Genomic DNA, 13,078 nt, shown 5'->3' on the forward strand with positions numbered 1-13,078 from the left:
GAGATGGGATCGGGGTCGGGAACGGGAGCGGCACCGGCCCGGGCAGCAGCCGTGACACGGACACCTTCCACCGCCTCCAGCCTGGCCTTGGGCACTGCCAGGGATCCAGGGGCAGCCCCAGCTGCTCTGGGAATTCCATCCCAGGGCCTGCCCACCCTGCCAGGGAACAATTCCTGCCCAACATCCCATCCAGCCCTGCCCTCTGGCACTGGGAACCATTCCCTGTGTCCTGTCCCTCCATCCCTTGTCCCCAGTCCCTCTCCAGCTCTCCTGGAGCCCCTCCAGGCCCTGCAAGGGGCTCTGAGCTCTCCCTGGAGCTTCTCCTGTCCAACCTGAGCTCACCATCACCTTTTCCCCACTGCTCTCCCATCCCCATGGCTCTGGGCAATGCTTTGTCCTTCCCCCAGCACTCCTTGGATTCACCCCAGCTGCTCACACTGAGCCGTTTTCCCGGTCCTGCTCCCCTCCATCAATCCCCGTTTCCCAGAGGAGGATGCTGTGTACCCATCCCACCCTCTGGAAGCTGCCTGCTCTGAGCTCCATGTGCTCACAGAGTCCTTGCATGGCCCAGAATGAGCTCACCCCTCCCTTCCATCACCTTCTAGCAGCAGGACAAGGGGAAATGGATTTAAATTGAAGGGGAAGAGATTTCGGTCAAATATTAGGCAGAGTTTTACAGTGAGGGTGGAGAGACCTGGAATAGAATTCCCAGAGCAGCTGGGGCTGCCCCTGGATCCCTGGCAGTGCCCAAGGCCAGGCTGGATGGGTTTGGAGCAGCCTGGGACAGTGGGAGCTGTCCCTGCCATGGCTGGGCTGGGATGAGATGAGCTTTAAGGTCCCTCCCAACCCAAACCAGTCTGGGATTCTGTCTGGTTTTACTTACTGGGTACATCAAGGATCCATCCACACTCTGCTGCCTGTTGCACATGGAACGATGGATGCAGATCATCCTGCGTGATTGAAACTAGACAGGGAGTTGCCAAAACCACTCGAGGACAAATAAACCATGAAAGGAGACAACTGGTAACAAAAATACAGAGAGGAACAAAATGAAAGACAGGTCAAAGATGCAGAAGCACAAACCAATAATGAACTAAAGCAAAAAGTAACAGGGGAAAAAAGCTGGGAAAGGCTCCAACACACCTTGACCATTCAGTGTAGGAGCACTGTCCATACCCAGAGTTTTGTTCGTAGATGTTTAGGAATAATTTGGGATAATATAAGTTGGGATATAGGTACCAGGAGTAACTTTAGCTATTTTGTAACTGCAGGACAGTTTAGTCTTTAAGAATATTGCAAGTTTTACATTTTTGTAGTTTAGTCTTAGCTTTACTTTCACATTCCAGTTCTGACTTCATTGTTAAAAATAGCTCCTAATGGATGGGTACTTGTAGCCATTATGATCCCACTCGGATAAGTCACATGGATTTGTTTCCAAAAATCAAAGCCTCTTAGTGGCTTTTTGCCAACACAATTAAAGACTTCAAATACCAAATACTTTATACTGAAATTTAAAAAAAAAAAAAAGAAAAAAAATCCCACATAGAACAATTGCTATTAAAAGGGCTTCTTTTGAAATATCTAATAATAATTTTTTGCATGTCTGTCTGACACAGTGTTGATTCTGAGTGATGATTTTTGCTCTTTTCTCTGTTGGGAATGAAACAAGCCTTGGCATTGTGTTTGTTCCCTCACAGTGTGTAAGCACTGCTGACAAGGAGAGTCAGACAAGTCCCAGCCACTCTTTGAGGTCCTGCTTATCCATCCAGGGATCTGTGTGACCAAACAGAATCCTGGAATGGTTTGGGTGGAAGGGACCTTAAATTCCATCCAGTGGCACCCCTGCCATGGGCAGGGACACCTCCCACTGTCCCAGTGAGCTCCAAGCCCTGTCCAACCTGGCCTTGGGCACTTCCAGGGATCCAGGAGCAGCCCCAGCTGCTCTGGGCAGCATCTTTGGAGCCACGAGTGCCACTGAACCCAATCTGCCTTTAACGACTCTACAAAAGTTACACGCTGCAATCTTCTGTTAAAAGTCCCTTTTGTTCCAAGCCATTTAATTCTGGGACAAAAATCTCAGAGGTAGAGCTCAAATTGTGCCATCAGGAAAAAAATCTGCATTGGAAAAAGTAAAATAACTAAACCACAGGAAACAATTCTTCACATTTATAAGGCACTTTCCATTTCTACAACCTTTCTACACCTTTAATACAGCAAGGTTTGGAGAAATTAATGGCATGTGACTTTTGACACGTGTCCAAAGGGCATATGGAGCACATTCCACGGTGACCACACACAGACTGGCACCAGAGAGGAGCCAGCAGCGCTTTCCAGCTGTTCACGGATCAGAATTCTTGTCTCTGAAAGGATCTGAATCAATCATCTGGGAACTCATCTATTTGCCACTTCTGACATGATTTTTTCCTGCCTGCTTTAGGCTGTTTGGGAAGCTGAACCCTTACAAGGCCAGCCCCAGGCAGGAGGAGGAGCTTTCCACAGAGAACTCTTGGCAGGGTTGGGCCTAAAGCCCAGATTTTCAAAAGGATTTTGCTGCCTAAAGGTGCAGTAAGGGCTCAGCAGGATTTCCACACACTCCCAAATTTTGGGGCTGTGAGCTCTGTCTTCAGGGTGGGTTTTAATATTACTTGATGCAGGTTCTTGTTTGTTTTTTGCACCTAAAACATTACAAAGATGCTCAAATGTGCAGTTTAAAGATGATTAAAAGTGTTCAAGAGCCCTGCTTACTTCTCAGTAAAAGGTGAATTCTTAGTTCTGTTCTCCTGCAAATACTGACAACATGGAACATTTTCTCACTGAACAGGAAAAGGGTGTTTTATGTCATTTCCAGCACACAGATAGTGGGGAACATTTTCTGTTTGTTAGAAAAACCTTTTCCACGGTTTGGAAAGATACTCAAATGTGGCAAACATCAAAACAAGCACAGAGGGTTGAGTTTGGTGAGCAGATATTTACACCTGGTAATGAGCAGAGCAGCTGGGAGTAGGAAGAAAATCCACAGGTCTGCAGTGTTCCAGCTGAAGCAGTCCTGCTCCAGAGTGTAAATACTTGGAGAGATTTCCAAGGCAAACATTCATCACTGATTGGGAGGCAGGAAAGCTGGATTTTGCCACTGTTTCTACATTTGGGAACTCAGAGCTAGACTTAATGTTTCACAGAATCCCAGATTAACTGAGGCTGGAAAATACCTCCAGGACCGCTGAGCCCAAGCTGTGACCACCAGAGCAGCACTGGGTGGGTGACACTGCCCAGCTCAGGTCCTTCAGAGCCACTGTCTGCACTCAGCTGCCCTGAGCTCCCTCAGCAAGGAACTGGACAAGAAAAGCCACAATTCAAGGGTTCCTGGAGTCATTTTCATCTGACAAACATGGAGAGAACAGACCCAGACAACTCTCCTGGTGGCTCTTCCCTAATATCCTTTCAGGTGACAAAGCTTTCCTCACGTTGGGTGAAGCTTTGATGGAGTTACAGAATGGTTTAGGTTGGAAAATCTCTGTGACCATCGAGTCCAAATGTTCCTCCAGAACTGCCCCGTGTCCCCAAATTCCACAAACAGGGAATCAAGGCTTCCCTCAGTCTGTAAGACAGAGCTGAGCTGTTGATTTGACAGAGCACATTTCATCCTGTCACACTGACAGTGCAGACTTGTGATATCCTGAAGGAGGGGGCCAATAACAGCACATTAAAATAATTTATTGAGGGCTGTTTGAACTGGATTTTTCAGTGTTATTTATAGTCTTTATAATTACCATGTGGTTAAAAGGCTCAAGCCCTCCAAAGCTGTGGAAATCTTTGATTTGGGTCTGCCAAGATGTCTTTTTCAATCATCAGCAAAGCAAGCAGAGTTCCTGTGATGTGATATCTGACAAGTCTGGGGAGGATTCATCATTACTCTATCACTGAATTCCCAAGATCTTCCATCCAAACCTCTTCCATAACATAATGATCATCTGGCAGTAGGAGCAGCTCTGCTTGTATCCTTCAGTTTGATTGAGCAATCATCTGGAGGCCCCTAAATTCTGTCTCATCAGTACCACTCCAAACACTCCCCTCTCCACCCATCAGTCCCTCTTGTAACTTTTCTCTAAATTTTTTTTTTCCTCTGATTCTGCTGCATTTCTTCTGTATTTTTCTTTCTCTTCCTGGTTTTCTCAGCCTCCTTTGGACTGAATTCTTTTGGGATTCTCCCTCGTGGGGAGCTCTGCTTATCTCAGTTCTTATGATTTGAAGAAAACTCCCGAGCTCGTTAGAATCTTGTTTCTTGTGTTTATTAAAAGGTCATTACAAACCTTGGCAGGTCTCTCCAGGCTGACTGCACAAGTCCAAATCACTATAATCTGATACATTTCTTTTTTCTGATGGTACAAACAAGGCCTTGTGGCTCACCTTGTGTCTGAAGCACAAAATGGCCCTGAATTCTGCACTGCTTTTATCTTTATACCTATTTTTACCCAATTAACAATAGACACGTATATTATTTTTCTTAATGACCCAATGACCCATCCCCTCTGTGCTACACTGAGGCATTTTCTGTCTAATCATTTACTATCACCCAAAAACCTCTAGGAGAAGAACATGAAGAAGAAAGAAGAAAGACAAGAGACAACACCCTAAATCCTCCATCTTGCCTTCTGCTCTCTAAACTAACTTTTTCACCCAGTGACTTAAGAAAACTTTCTGATCTACACACTTACACTTGATATATATATTATATTGTATTGTATTGTATTGTATTGTATTGTATTATATTATATTATATTATATTATATTATATTATATTATATTATATTATATTATATTGTATTGTATTGTATTGTATTGTATTGTATTGTATTATATTATATTATATTATATTATATTATATTATATTATATTATATTATATTATATTATACTGTATTATATTGTATTGTATTGTATTGTATTGTATTATATTATATTATATTATATTATATTATATTATATTATATTATATTATATTATATTATATTATATTGTATTGTATTCTATTCTATTCTATTGTACTGTATTATATTGTATTGTATTGTATTATATTATATTGTATTATATTATATTGTATTATATTATATTGTATTGTATTATATATTTATACTTACAGAAGTATCACCATGAAAACACGCTCATGAATTTCATATTGGATGAAATTCAGTGTTTTTCTGGATCTCAGAACTAAGTATCAGAAACAAGGGCACACACTCTGTATCCCAGACTCCAACACCTCTTACCTCCACAAAATCCATTTATACAAAGCCAGGTCTCCCAAGCAGGAACATGGAATATCGGGATGGCTTCAGGCTGGAATCTGCCTTTCCCTGGAGCACGACCTCCTCAAAAGCAAGCAATGAAACTTGTATTGTTAACAAGCATTTTAATATTTAAAATGATGTCCAGCATCCTGTCTTAGCACAGCAAGGTTAGCAAAAGTAAAAGCTGAATTGCACAAACATTTATGCAATTGTGAATGAATGAAAATCTTCATGGTGCCATCACTCAGAATACAGAGACTGAATTCTATTTCTCTGCTAAGCTTTTGTATTTCCACGAATCCAATCTATTCCAAATTTGGCACTGAAGACCAAACTAGCAGATGCTAAACTAAAAAATAAAATAAAGTAAATTAAAACAAAGCCATTTCTTCATATTCCCATGAAAACTGAACTCCAGGGGCCTGTTTGTACTGGTGGCACCTGGTTTAGAATTATAACACCAGGAAACAGGCTCTCATTAAATTTTAGTGAATGCTGATATCAGTTAATTAACGGCAGAGATTTAATCAAGTTCCTGTGCTGTCTTCAGATGAAAAGTTGACCAGCATGAATCTAATTTTATTCTTCTGTTATGTTAAATAATGTGCATTTTGTAGGAGGCTATTTTGGATTTGCTAAGCAATGATCTGCATTTCTCAGGGGCTGCAGTGTGTGGACACAGAGTTATCAGTTCCTGCAATCTGAAACTCTGAAAGTTTGGAGAAATCAGAAATTTTAAGTTCAACCAAAGCAATACATGCCCCAAACGCCACCTAAACCCAAACATGAAGCGTGGATTAGTTTTTAGGATCTCCTAGAAAGAGAAATCTCTTTTGGAACAGTCACAGAGGGCTGTGGCCAAAACTACCCCGTAATAGTTCCGAGCTGTAATTTAACATTTTAGATGCACATTCCTCTTGCCAAGCAATATCATATTTTGGCTCTTCTTTGGAGGAGAAAATAAAGAGAAGGATCTGTCCAGGATGAGTAATTTAGTACAGTGTAATCAAGGCAAGCTGCCCCACAGACTGGGGATTCAAAATTAGCAAGTCAGGGGTTTTGTCCTCTTAAATAAAAATGTGTGCATGAAACACTTTCTTTCTAATTTTCTAAAAAATTCGAAAGAAAAATGGTTTTCTTATTAGACATTTTCCATCTGAGCTCGAGTGTGGGTTTGTACTCCAAGAGCAGCTGGTTTGAGATGGGGTGGCTGAAGCATTTACTGAGTTGTGTTCCTTAAAGCTTTCCATCCCTATATATTAGCTTTTACAAATGATTATTAATCACAATAATTTTAATACAGTGTAATTTGTGATCACTTTTAACTACTTTAATATAATATAATCTGTCAGGTTTTGTAGCCAATGCCCTGTGTATTTTATATATTATAAATATAAAAAATATTATATCTATATCTATATCTATATCTATATCTATATCTATATCTATATCTATATCTATATCTATATCTATTTATTTTCTATTATTTTATATTTATATTTATACTATTTTATATTTATATGTTTATAAATATATAAATATTATTTTATATATTAGTGTAATAAAGATATTATAACTTAATATTAAAATATTAAAATAAAAGCAATGTGTTGTATATTATAATGTTAAATTACTTTATTTATATAACTAACAATAGAAAGAATAACTCAAATTATGTTAATTTAATATACTTATGGACTCTCTTATCTAAATAATAACATTAACAAAAACTAAGAAAATAAACACCAAGAGAAAAAATGCAAAAAAAAAAATTACTAATGACCCTCAAGTTATCAAAAAGTGTCAAACAACAAAACAAAGCCTCAAAAAAATAAAATATATAAATTTCATCTGCAAGATAATATATATTTTAAGAAAATGAGTCAAAATTCGAAACAAGCAAAAGAATTCCCAAAACATGTAAACTCACAAGAATAGTTAAATATGTATAATCCTCATAAATATGCATTTTACCAATGTAATAATATATATATATTAAAAAATTGTTTTAAGCTACCTAGCTTGCCTCTGGTAGTTTGCAAACACCCCAGCCCTTTTATCCCTTATTAAAATTAAAAAAATAAATTAATTAAAAAGTAATTATTTCTCACACCCAGTCTGAATCAGCTCATGAATTTAGGGGGAATAATCTGTGAACTCAGAGTCTCAGGTTCTGTGAGCTCTCTGCTCTAACTGCAGAGGGAAATGACCCAGATAGTTTTTATTATTGGCTTCTCTCACATTCTGGGTTTGAAAATGTGAATAATTTCCGTGGTTTGCTGTCAGCATTTCTTTAAAGGCAAAGCACTCAGGGTAAGCACGTGTTGTACACCCTGACACGGATTTTTTATGTTATTTAAGTGCTCCTTCAGCTTTCTGAGAACACAGACCTGCAAATGTTAAACAGGACATTATTTTTAAGAAGTCTTATGGTATATTAAAAGTGCATCAATATAAGCAAAAGAAGATAAATGGAACTTTACATCTAAATACTTTAATTCTTTTGTACCGCAATTGAGTATTTCCCAAATTATACCACATGCTGATGCAAATCACTGTAGTTTTTTTACAATAAATCAAATTTCAGCTGGAAAAGATTGATTTGCTGGTCTTGTGTGTTGCTGTCACTTCAGATTTTTATCCAAGTGTTTTTACCAGTTCAAGCAATGGAAAAGAATGAGCTGAGAGGGTAAGAAAAGCAAACTCTATGTCTTAACTCCAGCACTGCTCATGGTTTAATGGAATGAGCAAATTTCTAGAGAGAACTCTGCTCCCACAACAGCCAAAAATTGTGTCCATATCATATCAAGGATTATATTTTCATATAATTTCATATAATTTCATGTATTTTCAGGGGATCTGATTCTGTAATAGCAATCAATCCTGGCTAAAAGAATAATGCAGAGTGTGGCACAGTCCAGCCACGTTTCCTCTCCAGGCAGAAGAGAAACCTGGAATCATTGTCCTGGAATGCACCAAAACCTCTCAGCAGAGTTCCTGAAATATTCATAAACATTAAGGAAACAGCAAACTTTTGGGGAGTGTGCTCTGAGCTCTAAAATTACCAAGGGAAGGCTTTTTTGCAGAAAGTAAATGAAGTAACAGAGACTTGGGAATTTTATCTCTCGGCTGCCACAGACCACACAGTGCTGAATAATTCAGCTCCTCAATTACTCATCCTAACTGGGAAAATTCTTATGTGTTTGCTGGTGTAGATCAGTGGGGAGCTCAGAATTTTAAGATGAGATTTCCTAAGTGTGTAAATTCTTAGTAAATAGTAGAGGAAAGACCAAGCTGCCATTTACCAGCTGAATTTACATGAAGTGAATGACTAAATTTACATTCACCAGCTGATTTACATGAACTTCCCAAACTGCTGCTGTGTTTTTGTTCCTTTTGGAAAGTTCAGAGGCAAACACTTTTTGATGGAGGAAGGGAGGAAAAAAGGAAGGAAAAAGAGGGATAAGGAACTTCAGCTGCAGGTAGGGAACACACAACAGTGCAGAGGTTTCTGTCAGCACTCCCCATCCCTTCCCTGGGATTGGATTCTGGGGATTTGGAGATCTGGATTGGCTTCTGGGGCTCTGTGACTCTGGTGAGGCAAATCAAGAACTCCCTCAGAGTGAATTAGTCATGTCAAAGGGGGTTTAGGAGCATGGAAACAACAACTTCACATGAAATGCTGGGAACAAGAGACCTCTGATGAAATGTTTATGTGTTTCACCAAGACATAAATATTTGGAGAACAGCAAAGGACACAGCTTGGCCTGGGCAGACTGGAAGCATTTACCTGATTAGTTGGCCCCAGTTGCAAAGACTTTTCCTTGGCAGCAGCCCCAGCTCTCCCCAGCCCTGGGCACAGGAGAGGTCCCTGCTCCGTGCTGGTGAAGCTGTTTGTGGTGCTGCACAGGGGAACCGAGGCACGCTGCAGGGAGGGAGAGAGGGGAGAAGGGATGGGGGGAAAATTGTTTCCAGGTGGAGCCTCAGACTGTCTCGCATTCCCAGGCTGGGTTGCTTCGGGCAGAACTCAGCACTTTGTCCTGTCTGCACACAGCACAGACTGAGCAGCAATCTGGCTGGGAGAGCCTTTTTTGTGTTGGAATGGGGATGTGGATTTTTTTGCTTTTCCAGCTGGATCGATTTCCCATCCGGTTCATCAAGAGGCTGTGTGAATTCTTGTGCAAGTGGGGGGGAACGGGACGAGGGATTCACCCCTGGTAGAAGTACACAGGGAGCGCTGGCTGTTGGTGATTTTGGTGCTTCTGGCCTGACTCACAGCTCCAGAGTCAGGCAGCTTTGCCTCCTCTCTGTGTACTTGGAGATAAAATCCAGGAGAAGCTGCAGAAGGACAGGAGCACAACCTGTTCTGAGGCAGCAGGAAGCATTTCCCAGGGCAGGACTATTTCTGGCAACACTCTCCCAGCTATTGATCACAAGTCTGATGTTGTGAATAACACTCTGATCTGGAGTCTGTCTGCAACTGCTATTTTTGTAGGTGTAGGGACTTCTTTTGGATGCAGATATTTTGAAAAACAGCCAAGCTTCCCACACTGTGCTTAATAAAATTATTTGAATATATAATAATGTCAAGTTGCAGAATCGTGTGGTTTCTGAGAGCTCGTTACTGCCTCAGAAGGTTTGGCTGATTAGAACATTTAATGAGAGGTGTTTGGCAGAGGGCTGGGGCAAGATCATTAAAATCCCTTCCAGCCCAAACCATTCCAGGATTCTATAATTCCATGAATTTAGGATGGGGGGATTTGTTTACATTTTAAAGTACATCATTCCAAAATTATATTTCATTGCTGTTTTGTCATTCTGCACCTTTGTTTTCAATCTCTCTTTGATTTGCAAGGCCAGCTCAGGGCCACTTCAGCCCCAGTCTGTGCAGGACAAGCATTTACCACGCAGCCCCTCGTGCCAGGATAACACAAGGTTGGGAATAAACAGTTGGAAGATGCTGAATCTCCAGCCAGTGGTGCCACTGAAAAATGTCTCACAAAACATCCTGGGAAGAGGGAGGTGCAAAAATCAGATGGGGGTGAGCTGAATGACGTGGGGGAAGGGATTTTAAAATCAGCATTGCCACTGGAAAAATATTTTTTAATGCATTTCTGCTGTATCTGTTGTGTCCTGAGGCTCACAAAATGTGGCTGGGAAGAGCTGAAAAGGCCTGTTTGCTACTCAGTGTTTTTCATGCTTCTCTGATTCTCTGGGCTTATGTATCTTGTATATGCACATGTAAAAAATCTCATATTTCAGTTATTTTTTCTTCTCTTCTATTCCTACCAGTGGGGACTTGCTGGAGACTAAGCAGGCATTGTTTAAACACTTCCCCTGCAGCTCCACTGGGATGCTTCAATCTGTCTTGCTAAAGAGAAAAAATAGATTAATCATTCTTGTTTTGTGTTTTTTTTTATTCTGAATGCTTGATTCTGACACTGAAAGCAATTTGTGGGCCTTAACTGTGATGCAGACACTCTCCTCCTGCTGTTTGAGTCATACCCACCTTGTTTTATCCAAGTTTTTAGAAATAACTCTCTGAAAGGTCAATCTTAGTTTAGTAATTGGGATTTGGGGGGTTTGGTAGGAACACTCTAGTTCCAAATCATTAACCTGGACATGTTATTCAAGGAAGGAAAAATACCTCCCCCTTTTGTCTGGATGCCAGGGTGAAGGTGACACTGTCTGCTCACCTGTTTGCCTCTCTGGGAGGTGAGGAATGAGCAGAACGTGCCCGAATTCCTTCTGCACAGAAGAGCTGAGCTGGGGGGAATAATTGACTGCAGATACAGACTGACAATAAATTATCACACCCCCAAGAGTCTGGAAGGAACAGAGGAGGAGCAGTGAGTCATTCCTGAGTCATAGAGCCTCCCTGGATTTATCCTGGGATGAGGTACTGCACGCACCACTCCTTGATCTGGTCTGCCTCGAAAGGACAACCCTGAAAATAATTGTGGAAAAATAAATGCTAGCAGCAATCATTCCCTGGCAGCAGCAGCAGGCTTTGTTATGTTTTGTAAGAGCCTCCCTGTATCAGGGCAGTGTTTTGATAAGAAATGGTGGGAAAGATGCAGAGCAGGTTGGTTTGGCTGCTCAGGCAGGCTGCAGGCAGGGGCTGTCCCGTCAGCCCTCTGAGCTCTTGGCATGAGCTGAGGGGGCTGTTTGGGGAGGGTTTGGGGGATCAGTCAGAAATCCCTGCTTTGTTCAACAGGCAGCACCCACTGTGCTTTGTTTTCCTCCTCTTTTCTGTAAAGGTTGTTCCAGCTGGGAGCATTTTCCCTGTTCAGCACTCTCTGATGCCTGCGGGCACAGGGATGTCCCAGCCCTGGTGCTCAGCTCCCGTTCCTGAGGGCAGAGGGATGGAGGAGACCTCTGGCACAAACAAAGCGTCCTGCAATCTGAACCAGCTGGCTTTGCACTGTGTGGGAACCACCACTGGGGAATACCAATTGTACCAGGAGCTTTCCCAGCCCAGCAAAACTCACAGAAGGGATTTGTGCCCGTCCTGAATTCCTTATTCCAGGAGCAGAGGTATCTGGAAAGCCCTGCAGTCTCCTGTGCCTGGGGCTCCAGTGTGCCTCTGCTTCCACTCTGATATTCCAAGGATAGCACTCATTAGAGTTTTTGAAAATTCTCTGTCTGGCAAGGAGCTCTCAGCTGTGCCAGATAAAAACTGTGTTTTCTGCTTGGTCTGCAGCTGCAGGGGCCCAAGCAGAGCCTGCACATGATAAGCTCCAGGAATGCTGGAGGAGGAGGAACAGTTCCTCTCCCAGTAAGGATCTCTCAGATCAGGTTTCTCCATCTCTGAAACTTCACCCTGAACCTCCCATCTTGTTCCAAATTTGAACAGACAACATGTTAATTAAAACTGAACAGGCTTTCAAACTCAAGGATGGGCCAGCAAGTTGAAACAACCCCAGAAACTCAGCTGAGGGTGCAAATGGACCAGGAGAGCTCTGATTTCTCCGTGTTTAACAGACCTCTCTGGGCTTATTAGAGCTCTTTCCTTGTGAAAGTTTTATGAATCTTAAGTACTTTTAATGGAGCTCTCTTGGCAAGGGTCTGTCTTAGTGACAGTTCTATTTTAAAGATGACGAATGTCCACTGTAAAAATTAATTTCCCTTCTTCCTCTTGACTGAGAAAGGTATTGATAGGACCCAGAAGATGAAGCCTGCAGAACTAAGTATCATAAGCTTTTAAAATGTTTGGAAATAAATGAATTTCCCTATTCCTATTTCTCTTTTTGCACACACCAAGTACGGTAAAAAATGAGAGATTTGGGTTAAAGATCAGTGCTGAGCTTAAGACTTAATGAACTAACTGTGGTGGACACTGCTGAACAATTCAGTGTCACCAGTGGTGAATATACCTGGAGAAAAAAGCCAAATTCATTGGAAATGTCATTGCACAAGAAGGAGCATTTATTTCTGTCACTTTTCTATCAGGTGGAGTCCTGGGCCATGACCAATTCTTACTTCCTGCTGCATGAGTAGCAGTTACTCATGGAATGGTTTGGGTTGGAATTGACCTTAAAGCCCACCCAGAGCCACCCCAGCCATGGCAGGGACAGCTCCCACTGTCCCAGGCTGCTTCAAACCCATCCAGCCTGGCCTTGGGCACTGCCAGGGATCCAGGGACAGCCCCAGCTGCTCTGGGCACCCTGTGCCAGGGTCTCAGTAAATAAACAATTTAAAGAGAACAGAATTCCCCATGGAAATCTCTTTAAGACCTTAAGATCAAGGAAAGAGCAACTCCCAAGTGGCAAGACAGTGGTGAATTCTCCCAGC

This window comes from Pseudopodoces humilis, chromosome 10, assembly GCF_049639895.1.
Source record: "Pseudopodoces humilis isolate 2021_Gansu_Grassland_sample_001 chromosome 10, ASM4963989v1, whole genome shotgun sequence".
Classification (NCBI taxonomy): Eukaryota; Metazoa; Chordata; class Aves; order Passeriformes; family Paridae; genus Pseudopodoces; species Pseudopodoces humilis.